We start from the raw sequence: 14,771 nt of genomic DNA, 5'->3' as shown, positions 1-14,771 counted from the left end.
GTCTTAAAAGGTAGATAGATACTGATAGATAGATAGATAGATAGATAGATAGATAGATAGATAGATAGATAGATATTACACAGAGAGCCCAGCACTCACCTTATTAAGCTCGTTCACCTCTATACATCAGAACATTAAATAAATAAATAAATAAATTATGGGATTTTAGTTCATGGATTGTACAATGCATTTAAGCTTGCAGCCCAAACTTCACGGGACCCCATCTCACTGCAAGTCCTACTCTATAACCTTGTCTTTTAGAACCTGGCCAGTGCTCTCACATCAGAGACAAATTAAAATTGTACTTCCAGGTTTAAAGCTCACCTGACATATGCACCCCTTCTAAGCTTATTTATTCTTAACCTGTGTCAGCTGCTTCCCTAGTGGTAATTTGTAAGCTGTGTAGGTGACTGACTCACCTTTAAAAGCCATAAGTTAGAATGCAGGTGAATCCATGAACTAAAACCCCATCATTTATTTATTTATTTATTTATTTAATGTTCTGATGTATAGAAGTGAATGTGCTTAGTAAGGTGAGTGCTGGGCTCTCAGTAATATTATTTAAGCAATGTGATCACAGGCCATTGCACCCCAGCCTGGGGGTGGTGAGTGCAGGTGTGCAACCCATTTCTGGGTATGAAGAGTGCGGTGGTTCCTTATATATTCCCTATATATAACCTGCATTCTCTCAGCTCATCGTTAATGGACTACTGAGTGGCTGGCCTGCATTCTCCCAGTACTCAGGTAACCTGTATAGCTGACCTGCATTCTCCTAGTACCCTGTTATCCTGCATAGCTGACCTGCTTTGTCCCTGTTCATCACTAATAGTCTACTCATGGTAACTACAAGTAACAGAGTAGCTGGCCTGCATTCTCACAGTACTCTGGTATCCTGCATGTTCACAGCTACTTGCTTACATACCTGGTCTCTTAGCCGTAGCACAGTTTATGCCTATGGATTCTGTTATTTTTACATTGATAAATCTATATACATTTCCTTTTGTCTCTGTATACCTCATTTCATGTACCTCCTGTGCACGCACATACAGAGAAGCCTATTATCCGTGACATACTGTCCTTTGTATGGCACTGCAAAACACTTGTGGCACCTTATAAATAAAATGAAATAATAATAATAATTATCCTTTACTGCTGGTTCGGTGAAGTCAGTGTTATGTTCTTTGTACTTGGAACCCAGGAGATAGGGCATCAGCAGAAGAGCTCCAACTACAGATGCGTGAAGCTGCGACAGAACTGGGGTACGCAGCAATACCTGATAGGAAAACCTAACTCCATTGTTCTTCCCTAATGGTCGACTAACGCCTGCAAGACTATGGTTTCTTGGGCCCACGGCAGCCACATTTGAACGGGTGGATTAGGTCTGCCCGAACTCCGATACCCCTCAGTCTTAGTTGGTGACAAGGCATTAACCGAGACAGAAAGAGAACAAGGGGAAAAACTAACTAAGACAGACACAAAAGAGAAAGGGGAAACCACAGAAAATAATAAACTAATTTATGTGCGGCGCGGCATCCAAGAAAAACCGTAACCAAAGTAACGTTGCCCAAATGCCAAATACAAATCTGTTGTTATTTGGCAAGGACAACCATGCAGAAGCCTCTGCCAAAATGACTCAACCAAAAACAGATAACGAGAACACGGCTTCAGCCATAAGATGTGGCAGAGCCGCTACTCATGACACCATGGAAGGTGTGCGCAGTAAACGACTGGAACCCAGAGGCATCGGACACCAGACCACTCCACTGGAAGACAAACTCAGAGGACAGCAGGAAACGATCTCTCAGTCCATACTCTGGAAACTGGACACAGGACACTGGAGTACACAAGCTGGATGCAGGAAGACAGGCTCCACTGGAAGCTGCTGAAAGGGATCAGTAACAAGCTTGCAGGAAGCTAACCAAGAACTGGAACTTACAGGTATCATAACAAATTTTTATCACTGGCACTGGACTGCAGGGTTAGCTGGGTAATAAGGGGAGCACGCCCCAATCAGGATGGTTGGAAGCAAGGCACAAGGTAATGGCCAAAATACTGGCAGGTGAGGTTACACAGACAAGAGCCAGACTGCGGTACACAGACTCACCACAAAATTACCAAATATGTGACAGGTGAAGCTTAACACATAGAAAACAGGCTGTAGTTACATAGACTCACCACCGGCGGCCAACAAAAGTCTTATAAACAAGTACAAAATAAATCCTGGCATGCAAACCGAACTATAACATAAAATTCATGAACAGAAAGCAAACAGGATTGAACGACTGCTTGTGGTTCATAACAGTATCCCCTCCTTAAGGGTGGACTCCGGACACCCTATAAAAGCCAAAGGGAACAGAACAGAAGTATAACATAAAATACATAACCAAAATGCAAAACAGGAATGAGCCACTGCCGTGGCTCATAAAAGTACCTCCCCCTTGAGGAGGGGACAAAGGACCCCAAAATTCAGGTTTTCCAAAACAAGGGATACATAAAAAACTTGACACACTGGTATAAATAGACAATGGCAAGAAAACAGAAACAAACTGTGGCAACAGTTTGTAAACAGTGCCCCGCCCCTTGACTGTGGCCACTGGATACAAGACAAGAACATTTTTTTTTAACAACAAGGCAAGAGTCAGCAATTATTTCTTTTTCTTCTTCTTTTTTTACATGGTTCTTAAAGTCTGACCAAGGTAATTCCCCAAACCTTGTTTGAACTGATGGTACCTTCCAGCAAAGCTGGGTTCATTCCCGAAATTGTTTTTTTAACCTTGGGGGCTGAACTTTCAGAAGACGTACTGCTAGAAGATAGAAAAGAACACCCCGCAGTCAAAACAATAGGCTGAGATTTTTGTGTCGAGTTTATAGTATTCAGTGGTTTCTCAGCAGATAAGACAGGTGACTTAGAGGAACCTGAACCAATATCTTTGGAACCATATTTCTTAATACCTGAATGCCCGGCATCCTGAAGAATGGGATCTACAGTTTTAATTAAGTTGGACACCCATTCAAAAGGCTCCCCTCTAAAGGAATATATCAGATAGAGTGCAAAGTTCTCTAAAGTGATGCTCAAAATTTTTCTAGACAACATAAAGGTGAAGTAGTGTTTGGTGAGCACCAGTGCTTAAAGTGGTCCTAGAGAGGTGGTGCAACTCACCCCCCTCCCCACGGCACCCATAGAACAAAGGTATTGCGTGCGCCATAGGCGCGTGTTGCAAAAAAGGGTGTGGTCTCAAAAAGAAAGGGGTGTGGTCACACAATAGTAATAATGCTAATAGTAGTAGCACCCCATAATACACATAATGCCCACAGCAGTAGCGCCCCTTATACAATGCCCACAGTAGTAGTACTCCTTATGCAATGTCCACTTTACTGGTAGTGCCCATTATATAGAGCCCATAGTAGTGGTGCATCTTAAGCAATGCCCACAATAGTAGTGCCCCTTATGTCCCCAGGAGTGATGCCTTTTATGAAGTGCCCCCTTTACAATGCCCTCATTAGTTGTGCCTCCAGTAGTAATGCCCTTAATGGTAATGCCCCTGTGTAGTATTGCCCCCAGTAGTAATGTTGCCTGTAGTAATGTCCCCAGTCGTTTAGCCCCAGTAGTTATTCCCCCAATGGTAATGCCCCTGTAGTTATGACCCCAGTAGTTTACCCCCCTTTAGTTTAGCCTCCCAGTGGTAATGGCCCCAGTAGTTTAGCCCCAGTAGTTTGCCCCTTGTAGTTTAGCCACCCATAGTAATGCCCCAGTTGTAATTCCCACTTGTAGTTTAGCCCCTGTAGTCATGCCCCCTTGTAGTTTAGCCCCCAGTAGTAATGCCCCAAGTAATAATTCCCCCAGTAGTTTATCCCCAGAAGTTATGCCCCCCAGTAGTTTAGCCCCCAGTAGTTAAGCCCCCAAGTAGTATTGCCCCTGTAGTTATGCCCCCAGTAGTAATGCCCCTGTAGTTATGCCACCAGTAGTAATGCCCTCCTTTAGTTTGCCCCTTGTAGTTTGCCCCCAGTAGCTTACCTCACACCTCACAATATTATTTTTAGTTCTAAAATTTGCACCAAGGTCGCTGAATGACTTACTAAGCGACCTAAGTGGCCGATACAAACACCTGGCCCATTTAGGAGTGGCACTGCAGTGTCAAACAGGATGGCACTTAAAAAAATAGTCCCCAAACAGCACATGATGCAAAGAAAAAAAGAGGTGTACCAAGGTCGCTGTGTGACTAAGCTAAGCGACCCAAGTGGCCGACACAAACACCTGGCCCATCTAGGAGTGCCACTGCAGTGTCAGACAGGATGGCAGATTTAAAAAATAGTCCCCAAACAGCACATGATGCAAAGAAAAAAAGAGGTGCACCAAGGTCGCTGGATGGTTAAGCTAAGTGACCCAAGTAGCCGACACAAACAACTGGCCCATCTAGGAGTGGCACTGCAGTGTCAGACAGGATGGCAGATTTAAAAAATAGTCCCCAAACAGCACATGATGCAAAGAAAAAAAGAGGTGCAATGAGGTAGCTGTGTGGCTAAGCTAAGCGACTCATGTGGCCGACACAAACACCTGGCCCATCTAGGAGTGGCAGTGCAGTGTCAGATAGGATGGCAGATTTAAAAAAAATAGTCCCCAAACAGCACATGATGCAAAGAAAAAAATAAGTGCACCAAGGTCACTGGATGGTTAAGCTAAGCGACCCAAGTGGCCGACACAAACAACTGGCCCATCTAGGAGTTGCACTGCAGTGTCAGACAGGATGGCAGATTTAAAAAATAGTCCTAAAACAGCACATGATGCAAAGATAATATAAAGAAAAAAAGAGGTGCAAGATGGAATTGTCCTTGGGCCCTCCCACCCACCCTTATGTTGTATAAACAGGACATGCACACTTTAACAAACCCATAATTTCAGCGACAGGGTCTGCCACACAACTGTGACTGAAATGACTGGTTGGTTTGGGCCCCCACCAAAAAAGAAGCAATCAATCACTCCTTGCACAAACTGGCTCTACAGAGGCAAGATGTCTACCTTCTCCTCATCGTCCGATTCCTCACCCCTTTCACTGTGTACATCCCCCTCCTCACAGATTATTAATTCGTCCCCACTGGAATCCACCATCTCAGGTCCCCGTGTACTTTCTGGAGGCAATTGCTGGTGAATGTCTCCACGGAGGAATTGATTATAATTAATTTTGATGAACATCATCTTCTCCACAATTTCTGGAAGTAACCTCGTACGCCGATTGCTGACAAGTTGAGCGGCTGCACTAAACACTCTTTCGGAGTACACACTGGAGGGGGGTCAACTTAGGTAAAATAAAGTCAGTTTGTGCAAGGGCCTCCAAATTGCCTCTTTTTCCAGCCAGTATACGTACGGACTGTCTGACGTGCCTACTTGGATGCGGTCACTCATATAATCCTCCACCATTCTTTCAATGGTGACAGAATCATATGCAGTGACAGTAGACGACATGTCAGTAATCATTGGCAGGTCCTTCAGTCCGGACCAGATGTCAGCACTCACTCCACACTGCCCTGCATCACCGCCAGCGGGTGGGCTCGGAATTCTTAGCCATTTCCTCGCAGCCCCAGTTGTGGGAGAATGTGAAGGAGGAGCTGTTGACAGGTCACGTTCCGCTTGACTTGACAATTTTCTCACCAGCAGGTCTTTGAACCTCTGCAGACTTGTGTCTGCCGGAAAGAGAGATCCAACGTAGGTTTTAAATCTAGGATCGAGCACGGTGGCTAAAATGTAGTGCTCTGATTTCAACAGATTGACCACCCGTGAATCCTGGTTAAGCGAATTAAGGGCTCCATCCACAAGTCCCACATGCCTAGCGGAATCGCTCTGTTTTAGCTCCTCCTTCAATCTCTCCAGCTTCTTCTGCAAAAGCCCGATGAGGGGAATGACCTGACTCAGGCTGGCAGTGTCTGAACTGACTTCACGTGTGGCAAGTTCAAAGGGTTGCAGAACCTTGCACAACGTTGAAATCATTCTCCACTGCGCTTGAGTCAGGTGCATTCCCCCTCCTTTGCCTATATAGTAGGTAGCTGTATAGGCTTGAATGGCCATTTGCTGCTCCTCCATCCTCTGAAGCATATAGAGGGTTGAATTCCACCTCGTTACCACCTCTTGCTTCAGATGATGGCGGGGCAGGTTCAGAACTGTTTGCTGGTGCTCCAGTTTTCGGCACACGGTGGCTGAATGCCGAAAGTGGCCCGCAATTATTCGGGCCACCGGCATCATCTCTTGCACGCCCCTGTCATTTTCTAAATAATTCTGCACCACCAAATTCAATGTATGTGCAAAACATGGGACGTGCTGGAATTTGCCCACATTTAATGCACGCACAATATTGGTGGCGTTGTCCGATGTCACAAATCCCCAGGAGAGTCCAATTGGGGTAAGCCATTCTGCGATGATGTTCCTCGGTTTCCGTAAGAGGTTGTCTGCTGTGTGCCTCTTCTGGAAAGCGGTGATACAAAGCGTAGCCTGCCTAGGAATGAGTTGGCGTTTGCGAGATGCTGCTACTGGTGTCGCCGCTGCTGTTCTAGCTGCGGGAGGCAATACATCTACCCAGTGGGCTGTCACAGTCATATAGTTCTTTGTCTGCCCTGCTCCACTTGTCCACATGTCCGTGGTTAAGTGAACATTGGGTACAACTGCATTTTTTAGGACACTGGTGACTCTTTTTCTGAGGTCTGTGTACATTCTCGGTATCACCTGCCTAGAGAAATGGAACCTGGATGGTATTTGGTACCGGGGACACAGTACCTCAAGCAATTCTCTAGTTTCCTGTGAATTAACGGTGGATACTGGAAACACGTTTAACACCGCCCAGGCTGCCAAGTTATCCGCTTTGCAGCAGGATGACTGCTGTGATATTTCATCTTCCTCGCAAAGGACTGTTGGATAGTCAATTGCTTACTGGTGGTCTTCCGACTACCCCTCTGGGATAACGATCGACTCCCAGCAGCAAAACAGCAGCGCCAGCAGCAGTAGGCGTTACACTCAAGGATGCATCGGAGGAATCCCAGGCAGGAGAGGACTCGTCAGACTTGCCAGTGACATGGCCTGCAGGACTATTGTCGTTCCTGTCTAAGGAGGAAATTGACACTGAGAGAGTTGGTGGTGTGGTTTGCAGGAGCTTGGTTACAAGAGGAAGGGATTTAGTTGTCAGTGGACTGCTTCCGCTGTCACCCAAAGTTTTTGAACTTGTCAATGACTTCTGATGAATGCACTCAAGGTGACGTATAAGGGAGGATGTTCCTAGGTGGTTAACGTCCTTACAGCTTGACAAAGGCAACACAAGGCTTGACAAATGTTGTCCGCATTTCTGTTAAAATAATTCCACACCGACGAGGTGATTTTTTTTGTAATTTGACCAGGCATGTCAATGGCCATATTCATCCCACGGACAACAGGTGTCTCCCCGGGTGCCTGACTTAAACAAACCACCTCACCATCAGAATCCTCCTTGTCAATTTCCTCCCCAGCACCAGCAACACCCATATCCTCATCCTGGTGTACTTCAACAGTGACATCTTCAATTTGACTATCAGGAACTGGACTGCGGGTGCTCCTTCCAGCACTTGCAGGGGTCGTGCAAATGGTGGAAGGCGCCACCTCTTCCCGTCCAGTGTTGGGAAGGTCAGGCATCGCAACCGACACAATTGGACTCTCCTTGGGGATTTGTGATTTAGAAGAACGCACAGTTCTTTGCTGTGCTTTTGCCATCTTAACTCTTTAAAGTTTTCTAGCAGGAGGATGAGTGCTTCCATCCTCATGTGAAGCTGAACCACTAGCCATGAACATAGGCCAGGCCCTCAGCCGTTCCTTGCCACTCCGTGTCGTAAATGGCACATTGGCAAGTTTACGCTTCTACTTAGACGTTTTTGATGTAGATTTTTGGGTAATTTTACTGAGCTTTATTTTTTTTTGTATTTTACATGCTCTCCACTATGACATTGGGCATCGGCCTTGGCAGACGATGTTGATGGCATTTCATCGTCTCGGCCATGACTAGTGGCAGCAGCTTCAGCACGAGGTGGAAGTGGATCTTAATCTTTCCCTATTTTACCCTCCACATTTTTGTTCTCCATTTTTTAATGTGTGGAATTATATGCCAGTAATATATCAATAGCAATGGCCTAATATATACTGTGCACAACTAAAATGCACCACAGGTATGGATGGATAGTATACTTGACGACACAGAGGTAGGTAGAGCAGTGGCCTACTGTACCGTACTGCTATATATTATATACAGGTGGTCAGCAAACTGTGCAAAACTGAAATGCACCACAGGTATGGATGGATAGTATACTTGACGACACAGAGGTAGGTAGAGCAGTGGCCTACTGTACCGTACTGCTATATATTATATACTGGTGGTCAGCAAACTGTGCAAAACTGAAATGCACCACAGGTATGGATGGATAGTATACTTGACGACACAGAGGTAGGTAGAGCAGTTGCCTACTGTACCGTACTGCTATATATTATATACTGGTGGTCAGCAAACTGTGCAAAACTGAAATGCACCACAGGTATGGATGGATAGTATACTTGACGACACAGAGGTAGGTAGAGCAGTGAACTTCTGTACCGTACTGCTATATATTATATACTGGTGGTCAGCAAACTGTGCAAAACTGAAATGCACCACAGGTATGGATGGATAGTATACTTGACGACACAGAGGTAGGTAGAGCAGTGAACTTCTGTACCGTACTGCTATATATTATATACTGGTGGTCAGCAAACTGTGAAAACTGAAATGCACCACAGGTATGGATGGGATAGTTTACTTGATGACACAGAGGTAGAGCAGTGGACTACTGTACCGTACTGCTATATATATAGTTATACTGGTGGTCAGCAAAATTCTGCACTGTCCTCCTACTATATACTACAATGCAGCACAGATACGGAGCTTTTTTCAGGCAGAGAACGTATAATACTGGTGGTCACTGGTCAGCAAAACTCTGCACTGTCCTCCTACTATATAATACTGCTGGTCCCCAGTCCCCACAATAAAGCAATTAGCACACTGAGCACAGATATTTGCATCCCACTGAACATAGAAACTGAGAGGACGCCAGCCACATCCTCTCACGATCATCTCCAATGCACGAGTGAAAAATGGCGGCGACGCATGGCTACTTATATAGAATACGAATCTCGCGAGAATCCGACCACGGGATGATGACGTTTGGGCGCGCTCGGGTTAACCGAGCAAGGCGGGAGGATCCGAGTTGCTCGGACCCGTGCAAAAAAAGGTGAAGTTCGGGCGGGTTCGGATCCCAAGGAGCCGAACCCGCTCATCACTAATATATATATATATATATATATATATATAGAAACTCCCAGCTCTGGCACACCCAGGGTTACAAACAACAGACAGAGAGGAGGGGGGTGCAAACCCAGGGTTTCAACAACCTTTACTTTACAAGGTGCCCTCCACAGCACAGTCAATGCAACTGTGTGAAATATATTCTCCCATCGGCGGCACTCCGGAATATATATATACAGATTATATTTAGAATGCAGATATGTCCCCATATGCCTGACCTCTCTGATATCCACTTTTAGACCACTTTAGTGCATATGAGGAATGCAGCAAACCTCAAAACTCAAAAAAACTGTAGTTTTCGGACGGGTGGTCGCATTTGTGTTCTTGATGCAACCCGCCCAAAGAGAGGCAGCTTGTGTATTAACACTATGGTGGTCATTCCGAGTTGTTCGCTCGCAAGCTGCTTTTAGCAGCTTTGCACACGCTAAGCCGCCGCCTACTGGGAGTGAATCTTAGCTTATCAAAATTGCGAACGAAAGATTAGCAAAATTGCGATTAGACACTTCTTAGCAGTTTCTGAGTAGCTTCAAACTTACTCGGCATCTGCGATCAGTTCAGTGCTTGTCGTTCCTGGTTTGACGTCATAAACACACCCAGCGTTCGCCCAGACACTCCTCCGTTTCTCCAGCCACTCCCGCGTTTTTCCCAGAAATGGTAGCGTTTTTTCACACACTCCCATAAAACGGTCAGTTTCCGCCCAGAAACACCCACTTCCTGTCAATCACACTCCGATCACCAGAACGAAGAAAAAAACTCGTAATGCCGTGAGTAAAATACCTAACTGCATAGCAAATTTACTTGGCGCAGTCGCAGTGCGAACATTGCGCATGCGCAGTTAGCGGAAAATCACTGCGATGCGAAGAAAAATAACGAGCGACCAACTCGGAATGACCCCCTATGTGAAGAGTTATACCTCTGAGAAGGACTGAGTGGCAGCTGAGATCTGCACTGTGTCAGAGCAGCAATGTGATGAGTAATGTGCTACAGGTAGTAATGTGGAAGTAATGTGGAACTACAGGTAACAGCCATACAACATGAACTGATAGGTGACAAACTGAGTTGAACATCTTTCAATATAAATTAGTTAATTGCAGCAGAACTGTGCTGGTAGTAAAAGGATACTAATGAAGAGATGTATCAGTACCTGGAGAGAGATAAAGTGGAGTGGTTGCCCAAAGCAGTCGGTCAGCATCTATGAGAAGAATTCAGTTAGGTGCGAGTTTGCAGAAGGCAACTCACCTAGTAAAGCTTGCACACTTTGCCTTCATGCACGTACCCATGATTTGCACAATTCAATTAGAAATGCTAATGCGCACTACTGGCAGGGAAGGTGTGTAAATTTTTTCCAAAGTGAACTGGGAAATGAGCATGAAAAGTGTGGAGAACATCTTAGTCCGAAAAAAAGAGTAAATTTTATTAGCAAGACTATATAGAAGACTGTTAGAGGGCAAAAGGATGATTTAAAAGGTGTCAAATTGCTGATTTGTGTACTTTTTGAAAGGTATAGTAATGTAAAAAGCTTAAAAATGTCATTTAATTATAAAGGAATTAAAAAATGCATAAAAAAGTAGAAGAAAAAGGTGATTTGAGGTTAATTTTAGACTGTTTGAATTGTAAAAACATCTAAAAAATTAAAATAAGCTACTATATATATATATATATATATATTTATATGTATATATATATATATATATATATATATATATATATATATATATATATATATAGGGAACCACCGCGCTTGCCATACCAAGAAATGGGGTGCACAAACTAGTAAAAAAAAAAAAAAAAAGTTGATTTGGTGGCAGTTTAAGGCCATTAATTTTTTTCACCAAAAAATGACATGTAATTATTGGCTTAATTAATGTAATTGAATAATTGTCATTAGGGGGAGTGTCCAAGGGGTTCTGAAGCAGGTCCTTACATTTTTACCCTATAATAAAGATTTTCCCTACATCATCACTTTCTCAGGAGGGGTGCGAACAAAAACAGGTGAAATTACTCTGAAAAAGAAATGCGAGTTTGGAATTGATTTGCAAATGTAATTCACAATGCAATTTTGCTCTGAATACGCCTTGCAGGATCAAACCCACACCTACTTTAATTGAATTCCCTAACTGTAATTTCAAAGACTGTGCTTGATAAATGACAGAAGCTTATTGGTTACTTTGGGCCACTTCTTAAGGCAGTGCCACACTGGACCACATGAACGATGAACAATTGGGCAGTACGGATGGTGTAATGGTTAGCATTACTTCCTCGCAGCACTGAGGTCATGGGTTTGATTCCCACCATGGCCCTAACTATGCAGAGTTTGTATATTCTCCCCGTACTTGCATGGGTTTCCTCTGGGTACTCCGGTTTCCTCCCACAATCCAAAAATATACTGGTAGGTTAATTGGCTCCCAACAATATTAACCCTAGTGTGAATATGTGTGCGTGTACATGTGATAGGGAATATAGAGTAAAGAGTGAAGAAGGGTCTATAATTTGCTCCACAAAAAAGCTGTAATCGATTTCAATGGGAGAAGGACATCAAATTATTTGGACGTAAGCTTCTACTAATGAAATATCATGCACGAGGAAATTCAGATGAAAGAGATGATCCATCCCTGCATTCACATTCTGCAATAGAAGGAGGAGACAAGAGTCCAACACTGCCCCTAGAAGGTTTGACAGACCTTGATGAATGTGATCATGAAATGATATCCATTTTGGAGGAACTTTCAAAAACCAATAATACCGATACTAGGACAGTAGGAAGGACCATCTGTAAGAAGAGATCCACTTTTTATCCTCAGGACCAGATATGTCCTGAAGTAAGGATCTTTATGGATATGGTAAGCCGTGACTTGGACAAGATTTATGCACGCAAAGTGAGATACAAGGACAATCTTACACGTGAAGAGAGAACAGCACTAAATGAGATCAATAAATGGGAGGATGTGGTAATCAAACCATCCGATAAAAGGGGCAATGTTGTCATCTGGCCCAAGGAAATGTATACCAAGGAAGCCAAGCGACAACTCAATGACCCTCTATGTTACAACAAAACTCTCTTCAACCCTACGGACAATTGTAGACTGTCCTTGAATCGGATCATCGACAAGGCTTTAGCTGAAGAAGTGATAACGAAACAGGAGGGTGAATATCTTCGGGTAGAACATCCAAGGACTCCTACCTTTTATTTGCTACCCAAGGTGCACAAAAATCTAAAAACCCCCCCAGGTAGACCTATTGTCTCTGGGATCGGGGGTGTCTCTGAGAAAGCGAGCATATTTATTGATACTCACTTACGCAAACATGTCACAAGCCTACCATCATATGTACGTGACACTGGGGATGTCATCATGAAGCTACATGACGTTAAGTTAGAACGAAATCATCTTCTAGCAAGTCTCGACGTGGAATCCCTATATAGCAGTATCGATCATCTGAAGGGTATCTCTGCGGTTAGATATTTCCTCGAAATGGAAGGGCCTAGTGACTTCAATGAATTTTTACTGAAATTATTACACTTCGTCCTCCATAAGAATAGTTTTACATTTGCTGATGTATTCTACACACAAATACGAGGAACAGCCATGGGCGCGGCTTGCGCACCAACTTATGCAAACCTGTATTTAGGATGGTGGGAACGAGAAGTGGTCTTCTGTGAGGAAAATGAAGAGTTCACCAAAAGGATAATCTCATGGATGAGATACATAGATGATATTTTTATCATCTGGGAAGGAGAAGAGAAACATCTAGTTAGTTTCATCAAAAAATTGAATAATAACACCCTAAATTTAAGGTTAACTTATGAGATGGACAAAGATGAGATCTCCTTCTTGGATCTGAGGATCTACAGAGATGACAAGGACATGGTGGCAACAAAACTATTCAGGAAGGAAACAGCAAGCAATAGTGTGCTTCTTAAAACGAGTTCTCACTTCCCAGCCACAATACAAAACATACCAAGAGGAGAGTTCCTCAGACTAAGGAGAAACTGTACAGAGGAGGATACTTACAGAATCCAAAGTAAAGAGCTCACCACCAGACTAAAGGAAAGGGGATGTAGCATGCGCTGCATCAAAAAAGCAAGCAGGGCACTCCTCCATACAGATAGGCATGCCCTAATCTTCCAAGAAAGTAGGAGAACGAAAAAACTAAAGGAAGGCGAAAAACCAACACCAAGATTCGTTGGTAGCTTCTGCCAAGAGTGGAGGGAGATTAAGAACGTTATTAACAAACACTGGCCAATACTCCTGAACGATCCTGATCTCTCTTCCAACCTTGACTCCTCTGTGTCAATGAGTTGGAAGAGATCACCCAACCTCAGGGATAAACTAGTGAGAAGTCATTTCCGTCAAACACCTAGGCGGAGTCCTACAATCAAGGGGACTTTTCCTTGCGGGAAATGTAAGGTATGTGAACATGTGGACAAGAATCCCATGATTAAAGATAGGGATGGCAAGAAAGTAGAAATAAAGGAGTTCACAAATTGTCAGTCATCAAACGTGATTTATTGCATTCAATGTCCCTGTAAGATGCTATATGTGGGCATGACCACTAGAATGGTGAAAGTGAGGATCATGGAACACATGGGCAATATTAGAAATGTAGAATCAGATCTGGCAAGATTTAGGCAAATAACAACAGTTGCCAGACATTTCTACTATAAGCATTCCAAATCCCCACGGGAACTCAAATTCTTTTGCCTGGATAAACTAAAAATGGGCATCAGAGGTGGTGATTCGGAAAGAGAACTACAAAAACTTGAAAGTGAATGGATCTTTAAGCTCAACACAGTGGCCCCAGGTGGCCTTAATGAGAGTATCAATTATAGTGTATTTTTGCCAACATGACACAATTTGAACAGTGTCAATCTTCGCAGCGTTAATACTTACTAATCCATGTAGAAAACCAATCCATGCAATCTACTCAAATATCCTGATAAAAGCATATCTATATGATGACATTTATACCATACAGACGCAATTGTCATATTACAATACAACAAGCTAATAAATTATCATCATTGGACTCTCTCTACATAACAATTATAGAGATATGTACTCTATATACTAAACACCTACATTTTTGTAGGAGAGAAATAGCCCCTAGTCAACATAAGAGCTGTGAGGTTCACCTATCAACAGTTAACATATCCTGGTGCGAGTATGCCAGCGCATAGTTAGGACCCAGCATATACGGAAAGATAGGAATACCATCTATTTAGACCCTTATTTATTCCAATATATTTCCCAAGGTCAGGACACAACTGTGACTACCAGCCAACTGCATCGATTTTCCATACGGGAGATGTTCTAATCGTTTGGTATACGGAATTGGGGGAGCACATTCTATGGGATCTATCAGAATACTCCTTATGATCCAGGGTTAAACTCTGTAAAACTTATAATCTGTACAGTATCCTAATAGTGT

This window comes from Pseudophryne corroboree, chromosome 3, assembly GCF_028390025.1.
Source record: "Pseudophryne corroboree isolate aPseCor3 chromosome 3, aPseCor3.hap2, whole genome shotgun sequence".
In the NCBI taxonomy this organism is placed as follows: domain Eukaryota; kingdom Metazoa; phylum Chordata; class Amphibia; order Anura; family Myobatrachidae; genus Pseudophryne; species Pseudophryne corroboree.
This window is presented reverse-complemented; position numbering follows the sequence as displayed.